The sequence below is a fragment of the Pteronotus mesoamericanus genome, unplaced genomic scaffold (genome assembly GCF_021234165.1).
Source record: "Pteronotus mesoamericanus isolate MK-2021 breed Mesoamerican mustached bat unplaced genomic scaffold, CSHL_Meso_final contig_82, whole genome shotgun sequence".
Classification (NCBI taxonomy): domain Eukaryota; kingdom Metazoa; phylum Chordata; class Mammalia; order Chiroptera; family Mormoopidae; genus Pteronotus; species Pteronotus mesoamericanus.
In genome coordinates this window covers 3112802-3129858 of record NW_026555265.1, presented here as the reverse complement: position 1 = coordinate 3129858, position 17057 = coordinate 3112802, and the positions used below count along the sequence as shown (strand labels likewise).

Below are 17057 nucleotides of genomic sequence, written 5' to 3'. Positions count from 1 at the left end.
GGCGCCCTCTTGGTCAGCATTGGGCTGGAGTTCCCACAGAGGCCACGAGGGCCTTGAGGTATCAGGTGACAAAGAGAAGAAATAAGCAAAATAAATCAACCCTACCTGTAATTCACTGAAGAGAAGACCTCAGTGGCAAACAAATATATCCAAAAAGTAAATAAACAAAAATAAAGTACACGCACATGCACAACTTCAATAGTAGTCAGGGAAATGCAGATTAAAACAGCAATGAGATACTACTTGTCACACACAGACTGGCAAAAAGTGAAAAGATTCATGAAATTCACTTAGGGATTGGAGGTGTAGGGAAGCTAACACTCACAATAATATGTTTCTTTTTCTCATAAACAGATGTGTTCTCTATTTATTCATTTATTAGACACATGACTTGTCTAAGGCTTCTATTATCAGGGCTAAGTGGTTGTGACAGAGACCGCCTGGCTTTCAAAGCCTAAAATATTCACTACCTGGCCTTTTACTGAAAAATTCTGCAATCCTCAGTTCTAAATGAAATATGTGTTGTTGCTTTCAACTGCTATAGATATAATGCATCTCTTCTTTTTCTCTTAAACCTTTTACTATTTTTTCCATGACCTTTCACTCATATCAGGGTCTGTTGTGATACATATTCATGATATAACTCTTCTTCATTAGTGCCTACCAATTATCCCAGAGCCGTCTGAATAAGCTTTCCTTTTCAGGATGTTTCGAGGTGGTCCTCTTACTGCATAGTCAATCCCACATGCAGTTGCTCTGTGTGTCTGGATGGGTTATGTTACTGCCATGGTCTCCATCTATCTAGTCCATTACCAACACATCACCATTTCAACTGGGGTTGCTGTACAATGTGTTCTAGCATCTGACCAGCTGGTCCCTGTTCCCCATTACTCTGCTTTTCAAATTTCTCTTAGCTATTTTGCCTGCTTTCTATCAAAACAATTTTGTATTCTTTTGTTAATATTCAAGAACAATTATCTTGAAAGCTGTCTTGAGATTACATGAAATCTTGGGGAAAATAACTACTTAACAACCTTTATATTTTCATTTAGGCATAAGATACATCTTTCAATTAATTCAAGGGGTCCTTCATATGACTTGAAAAATTCTAGAACGCCTTTAAACAAGCCATGCACAATTCTCATTAAAATATTTACTCTTTGTTTTGCTGTGAATAGCTTCCCAAGGATTGCAAAGTATTCATTTTCCAATGCCACATACAAAATATACCTAGAAATGAGATGTAAAGAGACACGTTTACAATGACCAAAGAAATGCTCGTACCAAAAAACATAATGTATATAGTGCTGGCACAATTAGGAGATACTGACTCACACATTCCTGCTGCAGAGTTAAAGAAACATCCCTTTTAGAACATGTCATCAGCAGATGTGAGTAACCATAAAATGTTAACCTCTGACCCTGATATTTCAAACCTCCAATATCATGTTCAAGACTTTGATGGTCTAACTTATATTTATGCATAAAAATGTTAATCATAGCCATATATGAAAATAATGAAATAATTAAGATATGATATGACCATTCAATGAAATATTAAACATATATTAAAATTTTAATCATTCAAGAATATACAGCAAGAATATATAGAAAATGCTTAATATATGATGTCAAGTGATACACAGAGCCATGGTAATTTATGTTTATAGCTAACAATTGGAATGAAATACTACACACACACAAACACAAAAAAAATAAGAGTTTGCCCCAGTATTAAGGTGGTGGAATTATGGGGGATGCTGTTTTCTACTAAATACTCTAAACTGGACACAAAGTTGCAAGATTATTTACACAATTTTTTTAAGAAGCAGCTACCCATTTTTAAGTGCCTTCCAGATCTGAGAATTGCAATGCTTTTGCTGTTAAAGGGGGAAAAGGAGGTGTAGGCATGTAAACTGATTTGACGAAGTCCTAAAGATGAGTCGCAGGCAGCACTGGGACTAGAACCCAGGTCCCCAGACTTGAGAAGCAGTATTCTTTCTTATGCAGTATTTGTGTTGTCATTTTTCTAAGGACTAACAAAGTGTGGGGTCATTTTAATATTTTTATATGTATTTTATAAATAAATACATGAAAATAACAATATTCAATTACTGCTCTCAGAGAGCAGAGGCTATAAAAACCCGAGAAAATGCTTTGATGTGCTGAAGTTGGAATTAAACTTCGTTTCTAAATAAGGCTATTTAACAAAGTAGAGGGCATCTAAGTATATCTCTTCTACGAAAGCTTGCTTTTGTAGAAATAGTCATTTCCTCATAAAGTCATAAAGCCATTTTGGTGTTAAGAATTAATTTAACATAAAGGTAAACTTTGGCACTGCACATTCACTTTAGAACCTACAAAGTCTCAACTTGCAGTATTATCACTCCAGGGGAAAAAATTCCTTCAAAATTAAAAGCTAATGAGAACTATTTCCTTGACTTTTCTCACTGCAGCCTGACAACAAATTTGGCAGAAGAGGTGTTTAGATACCTATATACACAATGGATAACTATAATTAGTGTCTAATATTCTATTATGCCTTAAGATAACATTTGGAGCCCATATGTATTCTACTGTTTTTTTGAATTTTGAGGGATTCTAATTAGATCCCAGTGGAGGTAATATTTAGAAAGGAACAACGTAAAAGAAATCATCAGATAAAAGATAGTCAAGAATAAATGGTTAATAAGGCAAAGAAAGTGTATGTGTGTACGTGCATGTGTGTGTGTGTGTGTTTGTGTGTGTGAGAGAGAGAGAGAGAGTGATTTAAGCACTATCTATTGAAAGCACACTTTCCAAGAATCTGATCAACCACCGCCAGTGACTGGTGAGAGACTTTCCTATTTCCTGATATGTGGCAGGTCTTCCTCCTAATTTCTATGGTTTTCTAAACAGTGACAACCATTGAGTATCAATCATCAACCAGCCCTCATAATATTTTTGTTCACCTTCTGAGAAAAAGCATGTATCTTTCATTTCTCTTTGCTATTATTCAAATCATGATAAAATAAACGCTGCAGAACCAGAAGCTGGGATGAGGCAGAAGCTGGGTAAAATTTTCAATACCAGAGGAATAGTGGCAGTGGGGGCAGGATAGTAAAGGATAAAGGGGGTGTCAAACATATGATGACGGAAGAAGAGCTGGCTAAGCACACAATACAATATACAGATGATGCTGCATACCGGAAATCTCTGCAATTTTATTAATCAATGTCACCCCAATAAACTGTTAAAAATTTAATGCAAAAGAAGAATCACCTTGGCAGAAAGTTAGAATTTGAGGGTTAGAGATACAATGAAAAATGAGTATACTGACAATTTCCTGAGAACCTCTACTGAGGTTTAATCTTTTCTTCTTACATATTTCTAATACATACTTTTGTACCTTTGATGTTGAAAGTGTCCTAGCCCAGCTAGTATTAGACCTCCCAGTGAAGAAGTCTGTCTCCTCTACCAGAGACAAAGCTCCATGAGGATGGGAACTGCTCTTTAACCATCTTTTTGAGACACAAAGGATCTTACACAGTGCTTGGTAAAGAAAATAAATTTTATTAAATGAACTGTATATCTATTTATAGCAAACCATGATAAAGAGGTGAGAATAAAATAGAAAACATTGAGAAAAATATTTGCCTACAAAATTAATTAAAATGGATTTTATGTGGTCATAAGATGTACTTTCAACATAATAAAACAAACTTACTGAAAATTCTAATAATACATGGCAAAATATTTTTTTATGTCTGGTATCAGTCCTTATTACGTCTAGAAACAAATGTGCCACAACAGGATGAAAGAGTACAATTTCAACCAGAATAAAATAGAATTAGATTCAAAAGTAGAATACTGATCAACTTTTAATGTGACGAAAAGTCAGTAATTTCATCCTAAAAAAAAAAAAAATTCAACAGCAAGGAGATGCTAGATAGCAGTGAGCATCATTGGAAAGCACAGAACGGGCGTCCTTCATGAACTGGCAACCGTGCTGACTTGAATGACATATATACATGAATGCTTTCTAGGCCTTCATGTTCTCTGAGGCAGCTGAACCCTCCATCCCTACAGGGTTTTAGATGCCAGCGAAAATACTAATATCATCATTGGTGGGGAAGAGTACCAGTATCGGGAGACTTAGATGGTGGGAGGACAGCACACATGCAAAGGGTAAGACACAAGAGAGGGGACAAGGAAAGTAAAAGAATAAAGTCTGTAAGAAGTTAACATATACTAACTTCCAGGAAAAACCCTTAAAGAAAAACAAATGCTAAAGCAACAACAACACCTCCTCCAAAACAGAAGAAAAAAAAAAGACCCTAATTTAAATCACGCATATGAACATCTAATATACATTGCATTCATTGTTTTAGGTACTGTGGAAGCTACAAAAGAAGTGTATGTAAATTCAAAGGAGTGTACCTGGAGAGTGAAGACAAACATCACAATTACTCTATATAGATGTAGGAAAAGGTGATTTCTTCAAAGAGTCCTTTTAAAGAGGTTTCTCTTCCATTACTGTAGTCAAAAGGTAAACATCACCCCTTGATATAGTCAAGGTAGACAAAATTATTTACTTCATTTTATGGACTTGGAGTTTGATGAGAGGAAAACAACCAATCACACAAATAGTGAATAGCTACGCCTGGACTCGAACGGGTCTACTGGCATCTAAATAAATATGAGTTACACTACATTCTGCTACCTCTCTTCAGCTTTAGTTAATATGCCTATGACCTGGATGAACACATAATTAAGTGACAACAAGAGAGTTACAGGAGTTCAAATTGGTGGACATTGTCTAGGTTGAATGGATTAGCAAGGGTTATCGGGGCAAATGGAACTTGAGGTAGGTCTCACACTCGAGAAGGAAAGGAGAAATAAGGGTATTTTTTCCTCTGTCCTCAAAAGTTCCTTGAGCCATCTCATCTACTTCTAATATTTCATTAAATTTTGACAGTTCTCCACTCTAGTCCTAACTTTTCTTTTAAACTCCAGCCTTGAACATCCAGCAATACATTTACAAAACTCCCAAATCTGAAAAGTTGACCTAACATCCATTCTTTTCTATATACACATAAAGTCCTTCAGTACTGCCTGTTTGAATGAAGGTTACCATCCAGGCCCTAAAGTCAGATAGCAGGAAGCCGACTCTATTCCAAGGTGAGGCACTGGCTTCAGGTACTTGACTGCCCCTCAACGGTGTTTCATGTGTGAGAGCTCCACTGAGAACCTTCTAGGATAAAGAGGTGTTGTTGGCCACAGAGTGAAATAATCTCCAGTTCGTCTGACCAGAAAACCATTTTAGGAACATTAAAACACTCCATTACTAATAACTCCATCTTAGCTGTAAATGACATTAAGAGTGCTCAATAATGCTTCTTGAAGGAATCAGGGAAAGGGAGAGCAGAAAGGACAGAGGGAGAAGGGAAAGAAAAGGAGACAAGGAGAGAGAGAGGAAAGAGGAGAATCAGTGGCAGAATCAGTGGTCAAAAGGAGCATTTTTAATTTAATTTAATTTTATTTTATTTTATCTCTTATTAGTTGACTTAAACATTTAATTTATTAGGGTGACATTGGTTAATAAAGTTATATAGATTTCAAGTGTAATTTACTTTAAAATATGTCTCAAAGTCTCATGAGTTGACTTTGGGTTTGTTTGTATTACTGTCACATGTTGACAGGTATGTGGCTTTAATCACAGTACCACCTTGGACACGTTTTATTTCTCTCTGGGCCTCTATTATCTATTTATTATAAAAGAGTCAATCAACTCCAGGGTCTAAAAAAGGTAGGACAGAATAATGCAAAGGGCATGAGGTTAAGGTTGAAAAACTGTGAAGAGCCTGAGTTCTGGCATCAGGCTGTCGTGTCTGAGTCTAGGCTCTGTCACCTACTGGCCCTGTAACCTTGGGCAAGTTGACTTCACTGCTGTAGGACTCAGTTTCCAAATCTGTGAGGACCAGTTGTAAAGATTGAATGATATAAGTAAAAAGCTCAAATTATCATTATAAGTGATTCTTCTTCTTTGAAGGAACATAAACCACTTGAGAATCTTACAGGGCTAGTCAAGAAGAGGGAATATACCTCCACACAAATACAGAGAATTGTGCAAACAATTTTAGGAAGCTCATGGACCTCTAATCCTTAATTTAACAGCCCTTGAACCAGATGACCATTAAAATCTCTCCTCGTGCAAAAGACATGAGCAGTTCAGAAATAGGCAACGAGGGATTCCTCTAGGCTTCAAGAAATGCACACATGGGTCAACTACACTCAGGATACTAATGACTTCCATGGATTGCCAGGAATCTGTCAAATGAATATAAGTAACACATCCAAGGCCATGTGTCCAAAGGAAACTTAAGCAAACTAAGACTCTTCTGTGGACTGAATTGTGTCCCCCTTAAATTCATGCATTGAAGCCTTATCCTCAAACGTGATGATATCTTAGGGATGAGGTCTTTGGGAGTAATTAGGTTATGATGAGTTCATAAGGATAGGGCCCTGATGATGAAATTAGTGCCCTTATAAGAAAAGGCATCAGAGAGATGGCCCTCTCTCTCCCCTCACCATATGAGTGCATAATGACATGGTGGCCTTCTCCAAGCCAAAAAGAGGTCTCACCAGAACCTGACTATACCAGCAGCCTGATTTCAGACTTCTAGCCTCCAAAACTGTGGTAAAAATAAATAAATTTCTGTTATTTAAGCCACTTGGTCTTTGGTATTCTGTTGTGGCAGCCCACACTGACTGATACACTCTGCATTCAAAGCAGCACATTGCAGGGTCCTGCTGAGACAAGCTAATGGGACAAAAGGGCCTATTTCTTCATGATGTAGTAACTCATACACAGTGGACTTTACCATGAAAAGGCTGCCTCATCTCAGGTGCTCAAGGAATAGCATTTTTAACTATAACCTATAAAGGTTTATTTTCCACATGCTTCTAATAGTTTAAAAGTAACTGTAATGGAAAAAGTCATCTGTGCTTTTTCTACCTGCTCCACCTAAAAGTAAGAGGCTGTGAAATATGAAGAAATAGTACTTGCAAGTTAGGTGTTCTTGATTTCACATGTGGCGCTCCACTACTAACCTCGGTAACTTTACTGTTTAGTTATCTCTTTTTTTTTTTTAATTTTTCACATTGAGTTATATTATCCTCCTTTTCAAAACACCTGTATCCTGAAAAGAGTTCAAATTATTCCTAATTCCATTATCTGCTACCAAATTATAGTTCTAACTGTTTTGCCTCTAACACCCCCCAAAGGTCCTACTCTCCAACATTCTTCTTTCAACCTAAAACTACAGCCTGTACTTTCTCATGAATGCTACTCTCTTAGCTCACTATAATGCATCATTTTGGGGTAAACTTCCTTCATTCTCCAGCAATCAAAAACTATCCCTGATCGGGTAGTTCAGTTGGTTTGAGCATCATCCGCATATGCCAAGGCTGTGGGTTCGATCCCAGTGAGGTCACATATAAGAATGAACCAATGAATGCATGAGTAAGTGGAACAACCTCTCTCTCTCTCTCTCTCTTTCTCTCTCTCCTCCCCTCTCCTCTTCCTTCCTCCTTCCCTCTTTCCTCTCCCCAAAATCAATCAATAAAATTATTTTTTTAAAAACTTATCATACCATAGCATAGATGAAACTGGAAAATATTATGGGAAGTGAAAGTAACCAATAAGAGTCCATTTAAATGAAATGTCCAGAATAAGCAACTCTAAAAAGCAGAAAATAGATGAGTGGCCGCTTAGAGCAGGTGAAAGGAGGTTTGGGGAAATAACGAGTGAATGCAAATGGGTACAGGGTTTCTTTCTGAGGTGACAAAAATGTCGTAAAGTTGACTTTAGTGATGGCTGTACAACACTGTAAATATAATATATTTCATATACCTACACATTTAAACTTGTTAATTGTACAATATATGAACTAGAACCCGATAAAGCTATTATTTAAAAATAGAAAACTTATCCATCCATCTAGGTTCTTCAAATGTTATATAAATTTATTCTCCCCACTCTATCAGTTAAAGTCCTTCTATCAAACCCCCTCAGAATGTTGTACCTCTGGCTATCATATTTCATTTTTGTTGGAAACATAATTATGTTTAGTTATTCCCTGTCTGCCTCTCACACTAAAGTATGAGTACTTTCAGAGAAAAACAAACCTGTGTCAGCCATTTCTACACCCTGACTCTCTAACCATTAGGTTCTTTTGTGCACATTAGGAAAATCCGCCCAGTCTATTCCTGGTGAGTGGAGGGAGGACCGGATTTGAGCCCTACCCACCCTACTGCCCTGGAGCGGGACATCTTCTGAAGGGAAGCAAGTAGCAGCTCTGCTGACACTCTTCTCTCCTCCAACAGTCCAACAGAGTGATCCATGGGAGGCACTCTCAACAAATGTAGAAAAACATGTGGAACAAAAAGAACACGTCCAATACCGTTTCTTATAGCCAGACACTCCGACACTCCAGCAAAAAGCTCAAGGAATTCATATTTGGGTTTTGCTATACCAGCTGTTTATTTTTGCATTACTTAATGACATGAAAAGTGTTTTTCCTACTAATTGGATTCAAGGACTTAGGTGTGCAAATGAAATACAGTGAATTATTTTAACACTCTGAGGTAGTAAGGAAAAACAAGTTGTTTTTTTTTCTTAAGTCAATTTACAATTACTAATACAGGTTATGATGCTTTGAAAGTCCACCATTTACAGATGGGACAGCAAGAAAATATACTTTAAAGAATTTTATCATCAACCCAGTTTTGGAAAGTTCTCCCTCAGCTTCCACAAGAGTTGAGCTGAGCACTAATCACTTTCTACCTCATGTGAGAAGTGTCTGTGTCCAAGCCCGCTCCCCTGTGCCCATCGTCACCTGGCTAACTCCACTTCTTTCAGGAAATGTACCTTCCCCCACAAACTAGGCCAGAAAAAAGAGAAGAAAAAAACATGGCTTAATACTCCCAAAATATCTTGTACTTTTCCTTGTGGCACCTAACACAACCATAATTACATAATTACCTGTGAAATTATGAAGGTGGCGGTTGCTGCTCCTAGACCAGAAGCGCCGAGATGGGAGGGGTTTTGTCTGCCTGGTAGCCATGGTTCTGGTGAAGGGCCAGATACCTGACCATGGTGGGCACTCAAGAACTACTTGTTGATTGAATTAACGAATCCTCCCCACCATACTGCCTTAGAGTAATATTAGGTCCTTGAAAGCAGGGATTATGTCTAATTCATTTTGGTATTTCTATTATGCCTGGCTCAGTGTCTGATAGGTTGTACCCAAGAATTTATATGCAGATGAGTAAATAAACGAACTCCATAGTGGATCAATTATGGGATTAGAGACGCTATTCGTGGCACAATAATAGTAAAATAAGCACATTGAGTGGATTAGGAGTTAAAGTCAACCCTCCAAGAAAGCTGGCCTCAATAATAGATCTTGGAACAGCACCACACAAAGAAGGAAGACAGAGTCAGAGATGAAAGATGTCCGTGGATTTATGTCAATTTCCTTGGGCTCCAAAAGTCAATTTTCACCCTATTTCAATGGGTGTAACTCTTTCGCAGATGCAACTGGGCTACAAATCTCCTCCTGTATCCAAGCAGAGCCCAGAGAAACCAAGCCTTTAGAAAAATAAAATAACGGCAAAGCGAAAAACAGCTGCAACAGCCAGAAGACTCGTAAAACCCAGCAGCCCTGAGAGAGTCAGAGTGAACACACCATGCAGAAAACAAAGGGCTGCAACGTGAAACTCATCTCCCCTGTGGAGTTGTCCAGAGTGGCACCTTGGCAGCCTCCTCAAGGGGTTTTTGATTTGAAAAGGTCATTTTGCCAAACACAGTTTTGGTAGACGCCAACAGCAGACCCCCTGAGGCATTCCAAGAATCTAAAGTCTGAGCAGATAACAAACTGTGCACATACAGGAGTACACCACTGTGTGCCAAACCCTACTTCAGACACGAGAAATGTACATTCCGGTACTGAGAGCCTTCAATCAAGGCGCAGAAAATATAACTGTGCAGTTAAATGTCAACAACACCAAAACCTTAAGAGCTAAATGACAATTATTGACGATGATTAGATGGGGAGTCTGGCAATGCAACACATCTGGGATTACTGGTGAGTTCTCCACGTCTATGATCTGTCTGCCATCATTCTGGGGCACTGGAGCAGGGTTTGAATCCTGACTTCACCACCGCTCCCTGGCTGTGCAGCCTTGGGAAACTTACATGAGCTCTCCGTGCCTATGCATGAACTCATCTGTAAAATGAAGATTATGATAGCCCTCAGTGAAATATGAGCTCTAATTAATAATCGGTGGCTAAGCCTGTGAGGGCCAAAAAACTGCCCTGCACAAATGCCAGAACAGAGGGCCCTTACATTCACCTGGAGTTCAGGGCTTCTTTTACAAAGAGTGCCACTCAGGCCCAGGGAAGGAAAAGGACCATGGAGTAAATCACCAGCTGATCCAGGAGAGCAGCCAGGCCTGGTGATTCACGATGACCGGCGCTATTCACTAACACATGGAGCTGCTGTCAGAATCCAGTGAGCTAATGGATGGGCTGCGCTTAAAAAGGTATCTGGCTCAAAGGCAACAGTGTGTATCTGTGTGCTATGATTATTGATAATAATAATGCCTGACACAAATTTATAGGGTGTTTCATAGTTTATAAAGCCTTTTTTGTATCAATTATCTCATTTATTCCACACAACTCCAGGACCATGACTCTGCAAGTCCAAAGGAAGAGATTGGGTCAAATGAGGCTCAGTGAGGTCCCTTTATTTTCCCAGGATCCCGTAGTAGTTGGCAGAAAAGTGCAGCTCAGAACCTGTATTTTCATCACTGAGTTTAATGCACTTCCCTTCATATGATAACTACACCACATACAGAGCTAGCACCAGACTACAGATTCTGTAGTATCTTTTTAATGTGTAATTTCCGATGATCTATCACCTATCCAATCCTTCTACCTAAAAGGGGAGGGGGAAAAAAACTCAGAGGCATAAAAATTTTATTTTGCTTTTGTTACAACTGGGTTAAACCTAGCAGAATGAATATCTGCCTTGGATCTGAGCTTTCTTCCCTGTCTGTGGAGAGAGATAACCCCCCTATTGAAGACAAGGCAATGGAGAAAAAAATAGAGGGGCTGAAGCTGAAAGAAAGTGGGAGGGGAACAGTGGAGAAATATCTACACAGTGATAAACAACTAAACCATGTCCCTCAAGCTCTTGGTAATAAACCAGATCTTCTGATGAAGAAAACTTAACCAGCACCTTGCTGTAGTCATCTGTCAGCCTGCTAAAACAAGACAGACTGATAAAATGTGGGGCATGACTCTCTCTTTCATACAAATCTCTTCAGTGAATAAGTTTCTCAAGTGAACAGTACCAAAGAGCTGGGCTGAGGTCGATAAAGTCCTCCTGGAAAAGAGACAGCCAAGGGCCTATAGAGGGTCTTCTTATCCTGAGGGTAAAAGAGTTTGTAATTATAGGCTTTTTCCTATCATGTATGTATGTATGAGTGTATGTATAGATGTTACTATCTTACCTAGATTTAATCAAGAGAGACAAGTAACCTCTTTCTTTTAGACAGCATGTACAATGAGAAAAAAAAGATACTGAGTAGGTAAATGAGAGACCTTGATTTTAGTTCTAGTTTTGCCACTAGTAGAGAGACTTGGAAAGGTTACTACAGCATTCTGGGCCTCTGTTTCCTCACCTGTCAAGTATGGGCTTCAAAAAGATCAACAAGGACCCTTCCAGCTTGAAGAAAAAAAGCTAATGTCCTAAATAAACAGAAAAAAAAAATGACACGATGGTCAAGCCAACTATTTCAGAAAAGTTAAAGTAAGTGTTTGTTTCCTCTACAAGCCCTGGTTTTGAACGCAAAAAAACATGTCACAGTTTAAAATCACCCATATTCATGGCTTCGATGGTGAAAAAGTCTACCACCAAAAGCCAACAAAGTTTTGCTTAAAAACAAGCTATTTTCAGGAACAACTCTCTGAGTTAAAGCACTAATTCAGAAAATGGGGTTTGGCTGGAATAACACTGTCTTCTTTCTGAAATTATTAGGCTCTAAAATTTGTGTGTGTGCGCGCATATGTATCCTTTTTTTCCTCCCAAAAACATTTCATATCAAAAGTGTTTGATCCTGAAATAAACCTGCCATTTTCCCTATGGAGAAGGGAGGGCAGATGAAGGTCTACAGTTTAGCCCAAATGGCTTTATATTTCACGCAAGATTATTATAAGATGGCAGATGTGAACCTTAAGAATTTTAACAATAAAGTCCTGCTATCCAAAGAATGTTCCATAGAACACAGTCTGGGAAATCATCCATAAAATGGTTCCATTATAAAATAAATTTGACAAAAACCTGAATTTAACAGAACAGAAAGGAATGTTGTGGTTATTGTTTTTACCTATACAGCTAATCTTGCTCAAGATACATGGGAAGTCTTCAAAATGGGTGCTGTAACAGCAACTGATTCCCAAACTGATTTGATCATTAGTGGAACTAGTAGTCTATGGAGCACACTTTCAATAATTGCTGCCATGAAAATGACATACCATGACAAGGACATGGCTTTATCGATGAGAAAATCCCTGCCCCTGCAAACTAAGTTCTACCATCCAATTAGGAACTTGTACATTCAACTCTATTTTAATCTATACCAGATTTTATAATAGATATAACAATACCGAACTAAAAACTTTGATAGTCAAAGTAATTTCTATTTCTTGAGACTACGTTGTAATACAGACGGAGTCCTGGCCCAGGAGGGAGGGCTGCCATTTCCTTACGCTACAGGCATTGTGATGTTAGGCAACCCTAAGGGGAACTTTCCCCCATCTCTCTATCCTTTTCTCTTTTGATTTCCAATTATTTAGAACCAATTATATTTAAGTCAGAGAGACAATGAAAATTATCAGGCAGAGAGCTGACAAGATAACTGTGAACTGATGCTGCCCCCATCTAAAGGAGGGCCCACTATGTACATCAATATTTATTGTGGGCCTCTTGTTTTCTCACATTTGGAATGAAGTAAGTGGGTTCCATGGTCTCACCTCACCTGACTGATTCTATGACTTTTGGGGGTGGCTCATCATTATCTCTGAAGGCAATTCCAGGCATGTTTTGAGCAAAAGTAGCAACTGAGGAACTAGTGTTCCTTATGCCAGGATGGCACCCCACAAAGAGCACTGCCTGGATAACTGTACTACTTGCAAGTTCATGTTCCAGGGCATTGGCTAAGGCTCCAGTCTCATTACTCTGCAGCTATGCCATGTAATATTTGGCCAGCAACATGCACATTACGATGCCTCATCGAGCCACTTGCTAAAAGCGACAGTAAATTTAAAAACACCCTGACATGGCAGAGAGCTGAGGCAAGGCAGCCACGGTGTTGAAACACACACAACAAACCACCACAGGGTTGCTGGTGGCATTTGACTTATAATTACCCCCTTCTAGAGGAAAGGTGTTTAAACATCCAGATCTATTGCCCAGAATACAATGTATTCCAGGAAATCCTCTCTCACCAACTCCACTAAGATACGTATTTTAGGACAGAGGACAAGATTTTAATACTGGCTCCTAAGAAAAAGAAGAAATAAGAAAAGTGACACTTTCATCATAATTTTATAAAGAAAAACCACTTATATCACCCTGAAAAGTGATCTGAGGGAGAAGATAAAGAGCACTCAGTAGCCTTCATTATGATCCCTCTACAAACATCCAACATTTTCTGCCTTTGTCTCTTTTATTCTGTCTCTCATACCCCTACATACAATAAAAACAAGCCCTCATTACAAACATTTATTAGAATGCACCAGGGGGTTGGCCCCTCTCTCCATTTTTTTACACATGGACCTGGAGACTATGAAAGCCTTACTCACACACTCCCTGGCTTTCCAACTGAGGTCCCACCTGCAATAACAGTTTTCCAAAGGGCCTGGATGGCGGCCAGAGGGTAGCACGAGGGATATGTGAAAAAATGAAGTGCAGCTCACACTCTTCCCTCAGGAAGTCTTTCCCCCTTTTCTACCAGGTTAAATTCTATCCTGTGTTCAGGTTCCACATCAAATCCCTCCTCCTCCAGGAAGACTTCCTTCATTTGTTCCACATTTGCCTCTAATCGCAACCAAAACTAATGTATCTCTTCCCTCTAGTTAACCACAAATCCCTTAACTACACCTCCCAGTATTTAGAAATACTATCTAAATTTATTAACTCTTATGAAGATATCTCTAGTGTATGAATTTGTACCAAACCCACTTTCCCACCACCCTCCCCCCCAAAAAAATCCCTGGGGCCAGTGACTAGGTCTGATTGAATTTGATGAATATAAAGATAAAATCCATCTAAAGAAAGAATTAAGACAAGTATACAAGTAATTGTCATACAGGAAAGATTCTACAAAAGATATGGAAACAGGACTAGATTAAGGATCCCAGGCTGGAAGTTAAACAAGTCTATGTTAGAAGTGTTACAAAGGTCTTCACATGCATAACAATACATTACCTTTAAAAAAAATGGAGGCAGTTAAGATTAACTGAGCATAAACTATGAGTCAGGCAGAGCCTTAATCATTCCCCAAGTATGAACTCTTAAAATCCTCAAAGTAACCTTGGAGGTAGGTACTGTTGTTCTTTCCATTACATAAGGGAATAAGGCAAATGAATTGCAGAGAGCTCATGTAGCTTGCTGAAGCAAACAGAAGAGCTGTCTTCAAAATTCAGCCAAGAGACTCCAGCTAATGTACCTGCCTATCACGCTCTACTGCTTCTACGGAAGACTACTAACATCCTGCAAAAACAAAGAGGGGTGTGGTACTCTCTAGAACCCACTCAAAGGAGGGTATTGATGAAAAGACTCAAGAAGTGACATCACGCAGGTTAAGAAAAATTTAAGGATAAACATCACATTCTATAGGGCTGCACCTAGATTTACCAAGAGGTGAAACCCTTGGAGTTTCACAGGGGAAGACTAAAGCTGCAACCCTTTCTAGTTTACCTGACTTCCTCAAATTAGAACTTATTCTTTGCTGAGAGCACTGAGGCTGAACTTCCAGTTGCACTGTTATTTTATGAGTGACAGAAATGTGGTTGTTACCTTGACTACTGACTTCAGAAAAGCTTCGTGATGATTTGGCCAGCATTTTCCTTCCAGAAACAACCTTTTAGTAAAGAACTAGATGTGAAAAATCAAACTTAAATGGACAAACAGAGCATCTTGTGGCCAATTTTGACATTTAATTCTCAGTTGAGATATTCTGTAGTAAACAAACCCTTGATTCTGTGCTAAACATCTTTAATCTCATGCCCTGCTAATCACACAGCTGTTAAATTTCCCTTCCCATCAGTTGTGAAAAAATAAATAGATAATAATTGTAATAATTATTTAAGAAACAGTTGGGCCTCAAACAAAAATTGAGCTCAAATGGATTTTCCCATCTGGAATTACTAATGGAGTGTATGGTGAATTGACTGGATTCAGTTGACGTGAACTTACATTACATTAATATAAGTATCAAAATGTAAGGCTTTGAACATCAAAAGCTTCTCACATCCTGCCACAGAATGTAAAGTCTATACCGCCTTCTCAGACAAGCCTGGCACCTGATGTTTTATTCCAGCAGATTTTAACAACCTGTTTCCTTTCACTGTGACCTTATCTCCTCTTGGACACAATAGGCACTACATGCATGTAAAAACTACCCAGACTTGGCATTATGGGCTTGAAGATCTGGAGCTGAGAGAAGGGAAGATCAGTATCTTCATATTGCAAACACGTTACTCTAATCAACGCAGGGAAATAGAAAAGAAGCTATTGTTAATGCTGCAAGTCAAAATGAGAGCCGAGAAGTAAAGGATGGAGGGGAATTTTAAATATTTGGAGTCAAGAGAAAGAGGAGGTTTAAAGAAGTATGGTAGTGAGAGCGAACCAACTTTGCAGAAGAGAGAAGCTAATGACCAGGAAGGAAAACTTAAAAGGGGAGTGGCAAAAAGAAACACTCTGTAAAGGAGGGGACAGACGAATGAATGGAAATAAAATAAGCAAGCGTAGTCAGATGGACCAGACTATTAGAAGGGAAGCTTCCAAAGAGACCTCCTCCTATTTCTGTGTACTGATTCTTTTCCCATAACCTCAACTGGAGAACACTAGCAGGGGTGTCCTACCTTTTGGCATCTCTGGGTGACACTGGAAGAAGAGGAGTTGTCTTGGGCCACACTTTAAATACATTGCAATAAGTAGTCACCAAAAAAAATCTCATCATGTTTTAAGTAAATGTATGATTTTCTGTTGGGCCACAGTCATAGCCATCCTGGGCTACACGAGGCCCACAGGCTGCAGACTGGACACCCGTCATAGGAAATTCTTGGAGTAGTAACATACTGTACCTTCATGTGACATGTTCCTACCTGAAGTTCATTGGCTGCAATCTTTGCCATTCTTAAAAGTGTGCTCAAATGAGACCTATTTGTGGGAACCCTCCTCTGATTCCCACAGCATGCCGTCTGCACCTCTCCTTTGTCACCTAGGTCATTTTGTGTTTTAAACCAGCTAGGTATGTTTTTTATTTATTCTTATGGAATTTATTGGGGATAACATTAGTTAATAAAGTTATATAGGCTTCAAGTGTACAACTCTATAATACAATATCTGTATATTGTATTATGTGTTCACTACCCGAACTCAAGTCTCCTTCCATCACCATTTCTCTCTCCTTTCCCCTCTCCTAGATCCCCCTACCCCACTTTCCCTCTGGTAATCACCACACTGTTGTCTGTCTATGAGATGAAAAACAGCTAGTTATTAATGTTTGTGTCTCTCATTAAATTGTAAACTCCATGAAAGAAGAAATTACATTTAACCATATTTTTATTCCTTAATGCCAGAGGTAGGTTTTGCATAGTTTGCACTTAAAAAGTAGATACGTTTTCTTAAGAAAACCTAGAAGAGGACATTTTCTTCTGTAGGTATTCTTGTTATAGGAAACAGAATTTTAAGGGTTTACAAATTTACCCACTAGCAAATACC

The 17057-nt window shown here is 38.7% G+C and overlaps 1 protein-coding gene across 9 annotated transcripts in view; it reads right to left on the bottom strand.

Annotated features, from left to right (window-relative positions):
* LPP (LIM domain containing preferred translocation partner in lipoma) overlaps positions 1-17057 on the bottom strand; it is a 618933-nt gene that overhangs the window by 421991 nt on the left and 179885 nt on the right. Inside the window, exon 3 of one of the 9 annotated variants that reach the window (XM_054585115.1) lies at positions 1158-1230. The exons of the other annotated variants lie outside the window; for them this stretch is intronic. The gene's annotated coding sequence lies outside the window, so the exon portion shown is untranslated. The remainder of the gene's footprint in view (positions 1-1157; positions 1231-17057) is intronic. 9 annotated transcript variants of the gene reach the window in all.